General features: G+C 41.7%; 1 long non-coding RNA gene across 1 annotated transcript; it reads right to left on the reverse strand.

Moving 5' to 3' along the window:
- Positions 1 to 8,758: 8,758 nt before the first annotated feature.
- On the reverse strand, positions 8,759 to 12,513 carry LOC121109752. The gene is made up of 3 exons (XR_005857422.1): positions 12,206 to 12,513; positions 9,796 to 10,205; positions 8,759 to 9,678 (listed from the first exon to the last, which is right to left on the reverse strand). It is a non-coding gene; the product is annotated as an uncharacterized LOC121109752 (long non-coding RNA).
- Positions 12,514 to 13,127: the final 614 nt, after the last annotated feature.

The following is a 13,127-nucleotide window of genomic DNA, read 5'->3' on the forward strand; positions in this document are numbered from 1 at the left end:
AGGGGGAAGTGTTTCCTATATTCCCAGGGTTTCTCACACAGAGCATAGAGCACCTAGAGAGGTTACCTCTCAGTTCATCTCAGCGGCTCTTCTGTCATGAGAAGGTGTCAGCAGAAAACTGGAACTGTAGCCCAGATCCTCAGCTGATGTAAGCTGATATACTTCCACTGATTTCATAAACTATGCTTCAGAGGAGGATCTGTCACAATTCATCATTGCTTTGAAAATTGTATGGAGTGATAATCACAGAGAATATTGCTACGTCTGACATATTGTACCAATATTGCTCAAACGTGTGTTTTTTTTTTCTTGTGTAGCAAGTTGCTTTGCAATGCATGAACAATACTAAAATTAGGATGATGCTAGTAATTTCCTGATTGCTAAGCTAAGCTTGTAGACTGAAAGCCTGTGAGTGGGAGAAACAGGTAAAAAGCAACAAACACGTTCTTAAACAAAAAGGAAACCTTTTAAAAGCACAGATACAAAGCTGAGCTCAACTTCACAGAGGTCGTCCAGTGACTCACAGAACTGCTGGAGTGTCACCAGCATACCTGCAGTGAGAAGTGACACCTGCCAAGAGCACTGTGGGGACGGATGATGCTGAAGAATTCTGCATCATGAACCCAACCCGATTCTTGAATGTCTTTCTCCTCAGCAGAGCCCAGCAGCTCCCTGGGCAGCCTGGCACATCAGGCACATGTCAAAAGCAGTGAGTAATCTGGTTGCCCAGCACAAACACGCACGGGTTACAATGCGATCTTCCCAATCAGACTAAGGTAAAATGGGGCGTGGACAACCAAATAATGTGGACTGTCCTTTTGAAATTCTCAGTGCCCTCTCCACTGCAGTTGTAGCTCTCACCTTTTCTGCCCTTGCTTGCCATCCCCTTTAGCTAGTTCACACTGCTTTCAGACAGCAACATTATGACTTGTGTATTAATTAAGTCATGGGCATCTGTTGTCCACATCTTCCTCTACTGTCAGTGGCACAGCTTCAACACTTCTCCCCTTTCACGTGAGAAGGGACTCCAGCCAGGCCAACATGCCTCAAAGGATGTTGCCCACCTTGGGCAGATAGTGACGGGTTTGCTCCTGCATATGTTGGTTGCATGCCACTGTGTGACTGTGCAAAACTGAAGGCTGTGAGGAACTCTCAGACTCTGGTTATGGAGACCAATAAAGAGCAGAGATCGTTACTCCCTTTCTACCAACTCAACTCTTTTACTACACACTATTTGACTTCTCAGTTTTATGCACTGCACCAAGCCGGATGAAGAGTTCAACGTGCATGGGCTAATTTTAACTCTTTCTGCATGCAGCCTATACATGGGCAGGCTGTGGCTTCTTCATCTTTATCAGTTATCTGAGTTTATCTGACAGAAATCAAACAATTAATCAGGAGTATTCAAAAATATAAGCCAAATTACTAAGCTAATACTGGCCGCATGAGAAACATATTCTCCTCCTTCAGCTGATTGGGTATGCTCAGACACATCACCACAGCAAATATTTATTTCTACACCATTAACATCCTACTTCAGCCTTTTAGAATTTTGGTGCTCTACTATATTTGTAGCTCCAATAATTTAACAAGCTGTTTTTAAAAATTCTATCAAAACATATATCTCTATAATAAATAACACAGATAGATTACCATCAATCTGGGTACTCAGAAATTATTGCAAAGCATGAGAGTTTCTACCTTCCCTTCAAATGATTTCTAATGTGGTAGTATAATCCTTCCTTCTCCATTTATTATCCTATTTATAATCTTCTACTAACCTTTATGTTACCATTTGTTCCTAGTGCTTACTCAAATAGGAAACCTGAACTTAAATCCTTCCCTGGGGTCTGGCAAAGATTTAGGTAGCACTGACTGCTGTTCTGCCCTTCCTCGCATGGCAGACCAAAAAGTATGTGGATTTATTCTTGCCCACAAAGATTCCTTCCCATTCAAAGATATTCAAAGTGCCACGGGCACATAAAAGGTATTCCTATGGCTGTACAGGCCCATAAACACTTCACTGAGAGCAGAACCTTGTTTTCTCAATGGACCGATGTGGATAAAATTGAATACCATGGAGGGAAGTAAAATCAAGTTGTAAAAATGTACCCACCCATCACTTCCTGTAGTGTACATGCCACATTCCGATCCCATCTTCTCCTGCTCTGAAACCCAAGCAGCTCTATTACAGTCATCACATTTTGGATTCATCCCATGTCACCAGGAGCCAGAATCTGACTGCATACAGTCACATCATTACCATTTCAAAGCCGAGGTAATCTTAATGTGGACTTCTGATCCCAGCTACATAAGGCTTATTGACCTTATACATGCTCTCACAGACTTGAAAACCCTAACATAATTAAGCAGATGCTTTCCACAGCCCAAGTGATCCTCAAGTATTGACACAGTTATGTTTTCTGGTCTAAGAGCCACAGAAAGAGATACAAAATGAGATGCTCTGCGTTAGTATCTGTAGTCAGTACATATGGACTGTACGATGGAGCAGTGAAAATATGGAAAAATCTTTCCTTGGAGGGAACTCCTCAGCTTTCCCCTGCTTTCTTCTCATCATCCAACTCACTGCCCTTGAAAGGCGTGAGACAATTCACCCAAGTGCCTGGTCCACAAAACATGTAAGAGTTCAGTGGCAACTCTGGCAAAGCATACAAGGTAAATTCTAAGGCCAAGTAGCCAGAGTTGTGAGAGGCATATGTCGCTCCTGGCCAGCCAAGTGTGCTTGCAGCGCAGAAAGGCAGCAGTGAAACCAGGCATGTTTGAGCAGCATCCTGGACATGCAGCCGGGGGCGTGGCAAGGAAGAGGTCTCTCTCTGGAGGAAGGGAAGAGAGGGCCCGAGGAGTATGTGCCCCCACATGCAATGCTCTGACAAACCGCCGTATGATTTATCATCATACTCCCACTTGTAACTCTAACCTAACAGTGTGTCATCTTTACTTTTCATGTTATTTATTTACAAGTGCATTTTCAGTATCAACCCTTTCATTCATTAATCCTAATGTGGCCTTTTTCAATGTCTACTTACCATTTTAAATACTTACTATAATTTACAGGGCTTTCTTGAAGACATCCAAGGTATATTATATGGGGCTAGCTTAATGGAAAGTCTTGTACACCAAAGCAGGAGAAAAGCACATTTAATTTATGGTGGCTTTGAATTTTGCTCATAATTTACTTCTGGAGAACTATTCATATAAAGCCACACCAATAGGAATTTTCAGTGGCAGCGTAGGAGGAAAAAAAACAATAAATGTTGATCTTATTATTCATTTTTATTTTGAAATCTTTCCCATGTTGCATTCTGGGATTATGTAAACTACTTATATGTTAGCAATGTAATTTTGGCGTCTCAATTTGAAAGAAATCCAGTGTTATGGTGTGCAGGCTATAGCAAGACCTTATTTCAGGTGTGGTCCTGAGAGCAATATTGAAAGGTTTTGGATATTGACAGTCATAAGATTTCAGCCTTATGTATCCTCCACTAATATCGACACTAAGCTGAAGCAGCTTAGCGGGCACACTCACACCTAAAATTGACAGCAGTTCTAGACAGCGAAAAGGCTCTTTCAGCTCACTCTCTTCTTCTACCAATTCATTAGCATCACCAGTTTCTGCTCCCCAGTATCAATTCCAGTTCAACGTGGTGAAACATGAACACTGAAAACACATGGGGCTAATGATGTAATGGACAAGACAATAAACACTGCATGGGTTTGATTTTTTTTTTTAAGCTTTTTTTTTTAAAAAAAAAAAGAAAAAAACCCCACCGCCATTGCAGGTGGCCATTCCACTGTAACCACCAAGAGGCAGGACATGGAGAAGCCTTTCTGACCAAAGCATCATAACGAAACGGATCAAAGAGGAAAGAAAAAGGTTGTCAAAATACAGGCATAAAGCTCAGTGGAAAGGATGGAGATGCTGCAGGAGGACCAAGGGGTTCACCCATGGGTACTGCTCCCTCTAGCTCAGCTGGCAGAAGCCATGCAATGGGACAGAGGGTACGGCTTCAGGGGATGGGAGCCACTTGCATGAGCAGCATGCAGCCAGCTTGCTGTCAGCAGAAAAAGCAGGTCACCTGCCCGTGTCTGCACGTCGCACAGTGCAGCCATTCGTTCTTGGCGGGCAAGAGCACTGCATGAGATTGTGGCCGTCTTCTCCTCCACCCCCAAGGCCTCTCTGACACCCTCTCCATCTGCCCCTTCTGGATATTCATGAGGTGAGAGGACGACTGGGGGCGAGACCAGAAGCAGGCAGGTACGCGCCACTCTGAGCAATTCTTGGGCTCCTGCCACTGTGCTGCTGAGCCTGCAGCCTGACAGGCAGAGAAATCTGGCCAGCACAGACCTATGGACTAATACTTTCCACTGAGAGGGGGAACAGCGGCTGCTGGAGTATTTTCTTAAGTCACCACAAGAAAGCAAGACCCCTTCCAGCCCTCCAGCTCCACCAACATAAAGGCTGTCTGTTTTCCACGTACATGGACCTCTACAATATTTTGCCTTTGAGGAAGATGATTTCTGATTGCTGCTTGCAGGGAACAGAGGAAATCACTTTTGGAAAATGTCCAGCCAGAGCATGACTCCTCCAGGGATGTGTGGTCCTGCCAGTCCTCCTCAACACTACTGCACGTGGCTGCCCCGTAAAGGGCCTTAGCAAACTACTCACCTTGGTCCCCATTTATGGTGGGACCTTGGATCTAAATCATAAGCATCTTGAAACAGAAATATCTCCAGTAGAGAAGTAGCAGTAAAATCAAAACTCTCTTCCAATTTTGTAAAAAGACTGCTTGTTCTCTGCAGTGAAAAAAGATCAGATCAGAGCAGTATGTGCAATATCAGAGCTAAACAAATCTAATTCAGTGTTATACTTTGCCATGAGTCTTAGCATTTTGCCTTTCATTGAATATTATGACACAGCACCTCTGCAGTTTGTAAGAGATTTTAAAGATTGAATGTGAAAGATCTTTCAAAGCAAAAAAAGACTACTATTTACTATTAATTTTAATAATAGCATGGATGCTCAGAATGTCTCACCTCAATCTTCTTATTTTTTTAATGACCGCCTCCTTGCAGTTCTAGTTTTGTGCCTGCAATTAATTGTGGCTATAGAAACTGTGAGTTTGCACTTAATTGTGACTTTGGCTGATCGCATTTTGACATCTGGCTCCTTGGTTATTCTTGCAGATATGAAGGCTCCTTTAAATACTTGCTCATTTGTCATTAAGTTAGGCTAAATAATGTCAGAAACTCAAAAGGGATGCTTTAAAGAGACTAGAAGATAAACATCGCCCCTGTATTGACACTTCACCAAGAACAATCCCTGGGGACTCATTTGTGGCTTTGCCACAAGCAGTGAGCAAAATATTGCATATATCGTGTTGCCTCTGAAGCAGACCTGGAACTGCTGGGACCTGTACATCTACACTGCAGTCAGGGGTGTAATTTCCACATGTACAGACATACTCAGGCCAGCTTGAATGTAACTGCAGCAGAACATAATAAAAGCTCATGCTTTGTCTCCTTCACACCTAGGCTCAGGCTGCCCTGGTATCAATGTTCTTCCAATGCCAATTATCTAAATGAAGCTTAGCTCTGGGGATCTTCATACTGCTGCTTTCACAACACTCAAATCAAGTGTAGATACAAAACCTCCATCCTACCTCTGCTTCTTTCTTCAATAAAGTGGATCAGTCCAATGAAGTCTGTGGTCCTTCTTCCTGAGGTGTTGACTCCAGTGGGGTAGTGTGCAACTTCCTACCCAGTCCTAATCATTGCTCATCCAGATGTCTATGGAAGCAAGCAACATCCCTGATGCTGTATCTGCTTTCACAGTATGAGTGCATGGAGGTCACCATGGCCTCCCTGAAGAACCAGAGGGATGGCAGGTTTAAGCAGTGGGTACTTTTAAGTACTCTGATGGGAAATAACCGCATTCTTTGTGGAAAATTGGAGTGAGGCATCTTTCCTCTTAAAGCAATCAGACTTTCCTACCCCTTGTTTACCTATGGTCCTCACCAAGGAGTATTTTATTTTATTTTGAAGAAGAAACAATGGCTTCATGCACAGAATTGGAAGAAGCTGCAGAAGATGGCCAAGATTAGACGTCCACCTCTGCTTGTGCATCTGTTCTAAAGAGGCCCTGGTGCCCTTTCAATCATTTTACAGTCTGTCCTGAAGCATTTGCAATGGCTTTCAAAGGGATCAGCAGAGATAAAACACAACTATTTTATCTAGAAGCTGACATAGGTCCAAGCAATAATGAATCCTAGATCTGAGAAGTACATTAGCCAACTGACAATGAACACAAAGAAGAAAACTGTGGAACTGAGGAACAAATTTTTGGTAGCCTATTCAGGGATGGGAAGTCTGGTAAAGACAAAAAGGGATATAGAGAGAACCTCAAGGTAGAAAACCAGCACCTTCAAGGAAAAGGATCAGTGGTGGGAAGGTGTTCCTTGGGATGTTCAGGAGGGTCAAGAATGACTCTGAGGTTGACATGGACAGAAAGCAATACACTGAGACAAGAAAGGGGCTGCCATAATCAGAATGGAATAATCAGAACGGAATACAAGTGTCATCTTCTGCTCATTTCTGATGAAGAAAAAAAAACCCTGATTTGCAGAACTGAAGACCATTGAAAACCCTGAACAGCATGATCTGTGGAGGGATGGCAAAAGGCTTTGGTGGCAGAAGTGCAGAAGAAGCTGTTCCCCTCAAAGGACAGCACAGCCCTGCACCAGGACAAGGAGAGCTAGGGAAAAGTGGGGCACTTGTGCTGGCCACGTGTCATCAAACATTTTACCAGTCTCTGAGACAAAATCTGGCAATACTGCACTGAAAACACAAAGGAAGAAACATTAGACTCCTGCTGCAGTGCTGGTGAGACTGAAGGGAGTTGACTAGCAAAATCTACAGGGAAAGAAATGCTATTTTTTGAGGTAAAGTGTGCATGAGGGATTAATATATCTGAGTATTTGTTTCGCTTAACTTTGGTATAATACTCTCTATGTTGATCTAGTGAGCAACAACAAAAAAATAAAGTTAAAATAAGGTTGAGTACAGCCATTCAGCTGTCAATCTAAAATCTTATTAGACATGTTTGTCCTCAAATTCAAGTATAACATTTTTTTGATTGATAGAAAATGACAGGTAGTAAAGTTATGCAATTATGCATGGAGGTGACATTTTTTCTCCAATAACACTTTAAGAATGTAAGAATTTTGTCATCCTCACTACCTGCCTTGTTGAGAAGATGTGATTTACACCTTTTTCTTGGGGGAAGGGAAAAAGGATGGTTGCTACCTCGGTGAATGATCTGTGCATATTTTAAATAGGAATATACATCCTTTTTGTAGTATTCCATCCAGGCATCTTTTCTGAGGAGAATTTCTCTGAGGCTGAATGCATTTCTGAGCATCAAGAAGTCCCCACGAACCGGAGGATGTCATGCTGTAGTGAGAAGACCTGCCCTAAAACAGTGCACTGGACACTGCCCAGAGACCAAGCAGGGCCTGAGCTTTCAGCCAATCCTTTCCCATTGCATGGCCCTGCATCCTACATCAGCAGTGAAGCCTCTGTACCTCCTGTTCCTGCTGCTGCAGGGACAGGGAAGCTGAAAGTTGCAGGAGGAGGCCTGTCCAATGTGGAGGAGGCTGTGCACCTCAGGAGATGCACCAAGGAGCAGTCACACTGCAGCCCAGCCCTTTCAGCAGAGCTGTTATTAGGGCATATGAGCAGTAAGGAATCATTTCAATATGTTGCTGATAAATGTGTACGAATTAGGCTAATGTTGAACCAGAGATGATGTTTAAGAACTGCACTATTAGGAAATATTCCTATGTTTGATTTTAATGGGTACCTTTAATTCTAGTGAGGCGATGTGGCTTCACAGCTACCAATACAGATGATAAAAATAGATTTTAACACCAAGCCCACAGCTCTAACTGGAAGCTTAAGACTACATTTTTGTTCACAGGCTTATATTCTGTAATTAATCTCAGTTTAAGCCATGAGCATCCAACTTTTTGGCTTGTCTGGGCCACACTGCGTGAAGAATTGCTGTGGGCTGCAAATACATAGATTGCTCCAAAAGTAATGCTTCCTATTTATTTCCATGGAAACTACAGCAGGTTCAATGAGAAAAGCAACTCTGCTTGCTAGGGCAAATTTGCAGCTCCAAAACACTATTTTTCAAGATAATCACCATCATTAGTTCTGCATTTTCACCAGCAAAGAACAAGAGCCCACATTCCATGCTTGTAAGAATCTTCACCAGTAGAGGCGACCCACTGTTGCTGTCACCACTGCAGAAACACACCACCTCCTCACTGTACTTACATCTACTGTTTGGTCTCCATAAACGTTCAGCAAGCATTGATTAATGACAATGCGTGCAATTTTTTATTCCAGGAGAAATTCAGTTCCACATCTTTGCTTCATATGCACTTCCATTTCAGTTATCATTTTGTCAGACTGCCCTTCTGCGGCCATCTGTTGCACAGCAACAACATGTAATGGGATATAGTGGGAAGGTTCAACTTCTACTGCTATAAGACCAACATCCACCTCTGATGTTGTGGTCCAAAATAATAGAATAGGAGGCACTACTTTTGGAGCAGCCCTTGTGAAATAGATCATATACTTACTGTATGTAAGGAACAACATTTATTTTATTTTTTAATATTTTTATTAGATCAATTAAAAAAGAAGAGAACAAAAATATAAAAGTAGTGGGATATTTGGCTTTGTTTTTGTGAAGCTAATGTGTCAGTCTGCTGTGATGGCAGTGGTGGCAACTCTTGAGGTCTCAAGGTACTCATCAGAGATTTTTGATGAAATTTTACACTTTCTGTGCTTCATCCTTGGCAAAATTTGTTCACAAATGTGCGTACTGCCAAAAGTGATGACATGAATAAGGCATGATTGTGAAGTGAGGGATATTTCTTTCCTATAAAAGTCTGATAAAGGGACATGATCAGATTTTTGAATTGAATATCTGATTGCAACTCCATACATTCCATTTGAAAATGTATTTATGTCAAATGAAAATGGAGTTGCAAATATATTGATGAACTAAATATATTTTTTTTGAAATCTTGAAGCCTGTTCTCAAATTTCCTTTGTCAGAATGGAAAACAGGGCTGCACACTTTTCACAGGACTGCACTTAGGCAATGTATCAAAATACATACAATTATTTGCCATTGCCTGAGTCAGCACAGCACGGCACAGCACTGTCCTCCCTGTACCCTGGTTTCATCCCAGACAGCGTTAATAGCACACTGATGTTTGGTTGTTGCTGAGGAATGGGTGCACGCCCAGGGCCGCCATGATGGCACAGGCAGACAGTAGCCAAATTGCACGCTGGGCCAGGCAGTGTGCAGCTCACAGGCTGCAGGTAGGATGTAACTGGCTTAAGGAAACAGGACTGCTATCAGTCTTTTTATCTAAGTTGTTAGAATATGAATATTACAGCAGTTCTCCAGCATCTCAGAAGTGGTTACAGTAGGACATGTGATGGCAGAAATGACTGAAGTTTTGACCCCAAGTCAATAGCGATGCTTTTATTACTACCAATATTTGCCCTAAAAATGAGATTCTTCAGACCACATGCACTTTCAGTTCTGACTCTGTAAGTCTGTTCAGCCTTCTGGTACATCTTGGGAAAAAAAAATAAATGATTAAGCATTTTCTCAGACATGAGTTTGAGAAAGGCATCTTGTTGCAGTTCTTTTTATAGGTATGGCTACAGCTTCTTGCATTTGTCATTTCATACCTTGCTGTCTTTTGATTTTGTCTTCATCCTCAAGACCAAGCACTGACTGACTGCAGATGTACACAATCACAGCTCATGGCCTTTTATTTTTACACAGAAATAAACAACGTTAGTGATCAGCTAATGCAGCTCCTCACCCATCCACCCGCCCCTGGGATTCCTTTTACTGGCTGCTCTGCTCATTAGCCTGGGTTAAGGTAACTTACCAGATAAGCACTCCGGGGAATGGGCGCTGCACAGAGCCTCCTAGCTGAAAGTGGTAACCTCTGTGCAGGGGTAACAGGAATCAGAGGTGTGGAGGCTAGCTAGGTCACACTGTGGGATCCTTCCCCGACTGCAGGAGAGCCATATGCTGCCTTCAGTGACAGCTCTAGAAGCAAGGACTTCCTCTGTTACTTCTGAAGTCCATTCTGAAATCAAAAAGAGGGAAACATACAATCAAAATCACAGCCGAGGAATGCTTCTTGATATCCTGTCAAAATTTTCTTTTGATCATCCCATCAAAAACTCTGGGACCGTCCTAAATTATCCTGTTCCCTACTTGGTGTTCATGTCTGTCTGTTACTTATACACTACTAAATTGTACTCCTAATCAAAATATAATTCACTTAATCTTCTGTATAAATGAATCCCCTCAGACTCTTAATCATTTGGATTACTCTGTGCTGGACTCTATCCAATTTCTTGATGACGTTTTGAGATTGACATATACCAAACTGTATACACTATTTTTGATGCAGCCTCAACCGTGCTACATACAAGGAAACTGTCACTGGTGCTTGTCAGAAGGACTCTTGAGGAAACCAAACAGCACTGGCTTCAAATCTTTTTTTTTTTTTTTTTCTGTAAGAAAGCATAATGCTTTGACATTTTCAGGATGAAGCATTTTCATTTTTGATTTTGAAATAACTTCCTGTTTTGCTTTTTTTTTTTTTTGATAATACTTTATATCCTCTGGACATGTGTATGGCATCCAGGCTGGAAAGAAGCATCCTCTGATTTGAACAGCTGCACAGATATTCACTGCTGTATTTTCACTCCCCTGCATACTGCCAACCAGACTGTCACTTACAAGCCTTATCATTACTCTATTATTTACTTTATTATTTATTATTGCTTTATTTTTTACTTATCAACTTTGCTGTAGCGCAGACCACATAGAAACCCAATCTGCTACTCTCCACCTTGTCCACCCCCACCCATTCCCACAACGTAAAAAATGTTAAATAAAGCTATGTCTAGCTCATATCCCTGTGTAGCACCCCTGCAGGCAGCTCCCAATAGCTCAACACCACAATTTATCATTTTCCTTGTTTTATGGTCCTTCAGTTCACTCTCAGTTTACGTGACAAAGCTGACATTCACATCAATTTTAATTCATACTTCAAGTAAGATTTGAGGCAGCCCCATAACTACACGCTTCAGGAGATACATTGCCTTTCCTTTGCTACTTTTGCCCAATCTTATAACTTGATCTGAAAAGTTTGTGTGGCATGATCTATTCTGTATAATTCCATGCTTTTGATTCGGTTTCTCTCTTAACATACACACCACAGAAACTGGACACATAGTGGATGGATTGTTGCATTTTTTAAGTTTTACTTCCTACCTTCAGAAGTTCAGTGTTTCATTTGCTTTTTTTCCCTGGCTCCCTGCTACTTTCCCATCAGACTCTGTAACTTTCTGTAAATAATTGCCAGTGTTTTTTAAGTTCATTAGCTAATTCCCTTAACACTCTGAAATGCATGCACACCTGCTGATCTGTATATATATTCAGATGCTTTAAGTATTCTCTTACCTGCTTTTCATCAATAGCTTTGACAAAGTCATCATTGCTTCTTAATTATCCATTTCTCCTTATTTTTTTTTTGTTTAACAGATTTTTATATTGCATTTCAGTAGTTTAGCCATTTTAGAACCATCATTGATTTAATCTTCCTCCTCATTTATTAATGTCTACCTTTACTGCATGATTTTTTCTTCTCTGAATTTATTTCAAAAGTTCCTCTTCTTGTTTCCCTAATAAGCCTTTGAGAGCTTCTCTTCTTCATGATGTTATTTTGGGTTTTTCTTCTTCTTTTGATATGGGTGGTGGTGGTTTTTATATGTTTATTTATTTATTCAATTACTTACTAATAACTTATTTATTTTTTTCTCTCTCTCTCTCTCTCTCTCTTTTTTTTTTTTAATTTCTTAGTCTTTTGCAGATAAAGTGCCTGTTTCATGAGATTTTGGGGAGTTGGCTCATTTTGTTTTCATTCCCCCTCCATTTCTTACCATACCTACAAATAGCAGCTGTATGGCTTGGCTATATGACATCACCTACCCATGACTACTGATACCACAGAGGCTGCCACCCGATGAAAGTCCAGACATCTTCTTCCTCATCTTCAGCTGTTTGTTTACTCACCTGTCATGTATTTTCCATCCTCTAGACAGGGATAAAACCATCTTTCAGTATGAAACAGTGAATGTCTCCTCCCGTCTTGTGATCTTCAGTCATAGTAGGATTGCAAAGAGCAGTGGTGGCTGTTGGTACAGATGGGATCCTAATCTATACTGAGAGACATAGACCTGTTGGAATGCATCCAGAGAAGGGCCACAACAATGATCCATGAAATGGAACACTTCTCCTATAAGTACAGGCTGAGAGAGCTGGGGCTGTTCAGCACGGAGAAAAGAAGGCTCCGAGGGGACCTGAGAGCAGCCTTTCAGTATCTAAAGGGAAGCTACAGGAAAGAAGGGGACTGTTTAGCAGGGTCTGTGGTGATAGAACAAGGGAAAATGGCTTCAAGCTCAAAGAGGGTAGATTTAGGTTGGATATAAGGAAAAAATCTTCTACAATGAGAGTGGTAAGGCACTGTAACAGGTTGCCCAGTGATGTGATTGATGCCCCGCCCCTGGAGACTTTCAAGGTAAGGCTGGATCAGACCCTGGGCAACCTCATCCAGCTGTGGATGTCCCTGTTCATTGCCGGGGAGTTGGACTAGACGGCCTTCAGAGGTCCCTTCGAACTCTAAGGATTCTATGATTCCATGACCTTGCTGTTTTCCATTTTCCTTTCCTTTTCATGGCATAGGACTAGTTAACAAGAGCTAGACATTTCACCTTGTGTGTGTACCTATGGACAGCTATTGCAACCATTCATTACCCAGTCAGTTTTGGAGTCTGCCTGTTAAGAAACTCTTCTCACTGTATGATATATGGGCAAAAATCAAATACAAGGATTTAAATCAGTCAGATACTTATTTGGGAAGCTGGGGGGCTAGGGAGCACAAAAACAAGGGTTTTTTTTCATGGGAGATGGTTGGGTAATCTGTTCCTTCCCTAAA

The sequence above is a fragment of the Gallus gallus genome, chromosome 2 (genome assembly GCF_016699485.2).
Source record: "Gallus gallus isolate bGalGal1 chromosome 2, bGalGal1.mat.broiler.GRCg7b, whole genome shotgun sequence".
Classification (NCBI taxonomy): domain Eukaryota; kingdom Metazoa; phylum Chordata; class Aves; order Galliformes; family Phasianidae; genus Gallus; species Gallus gallus.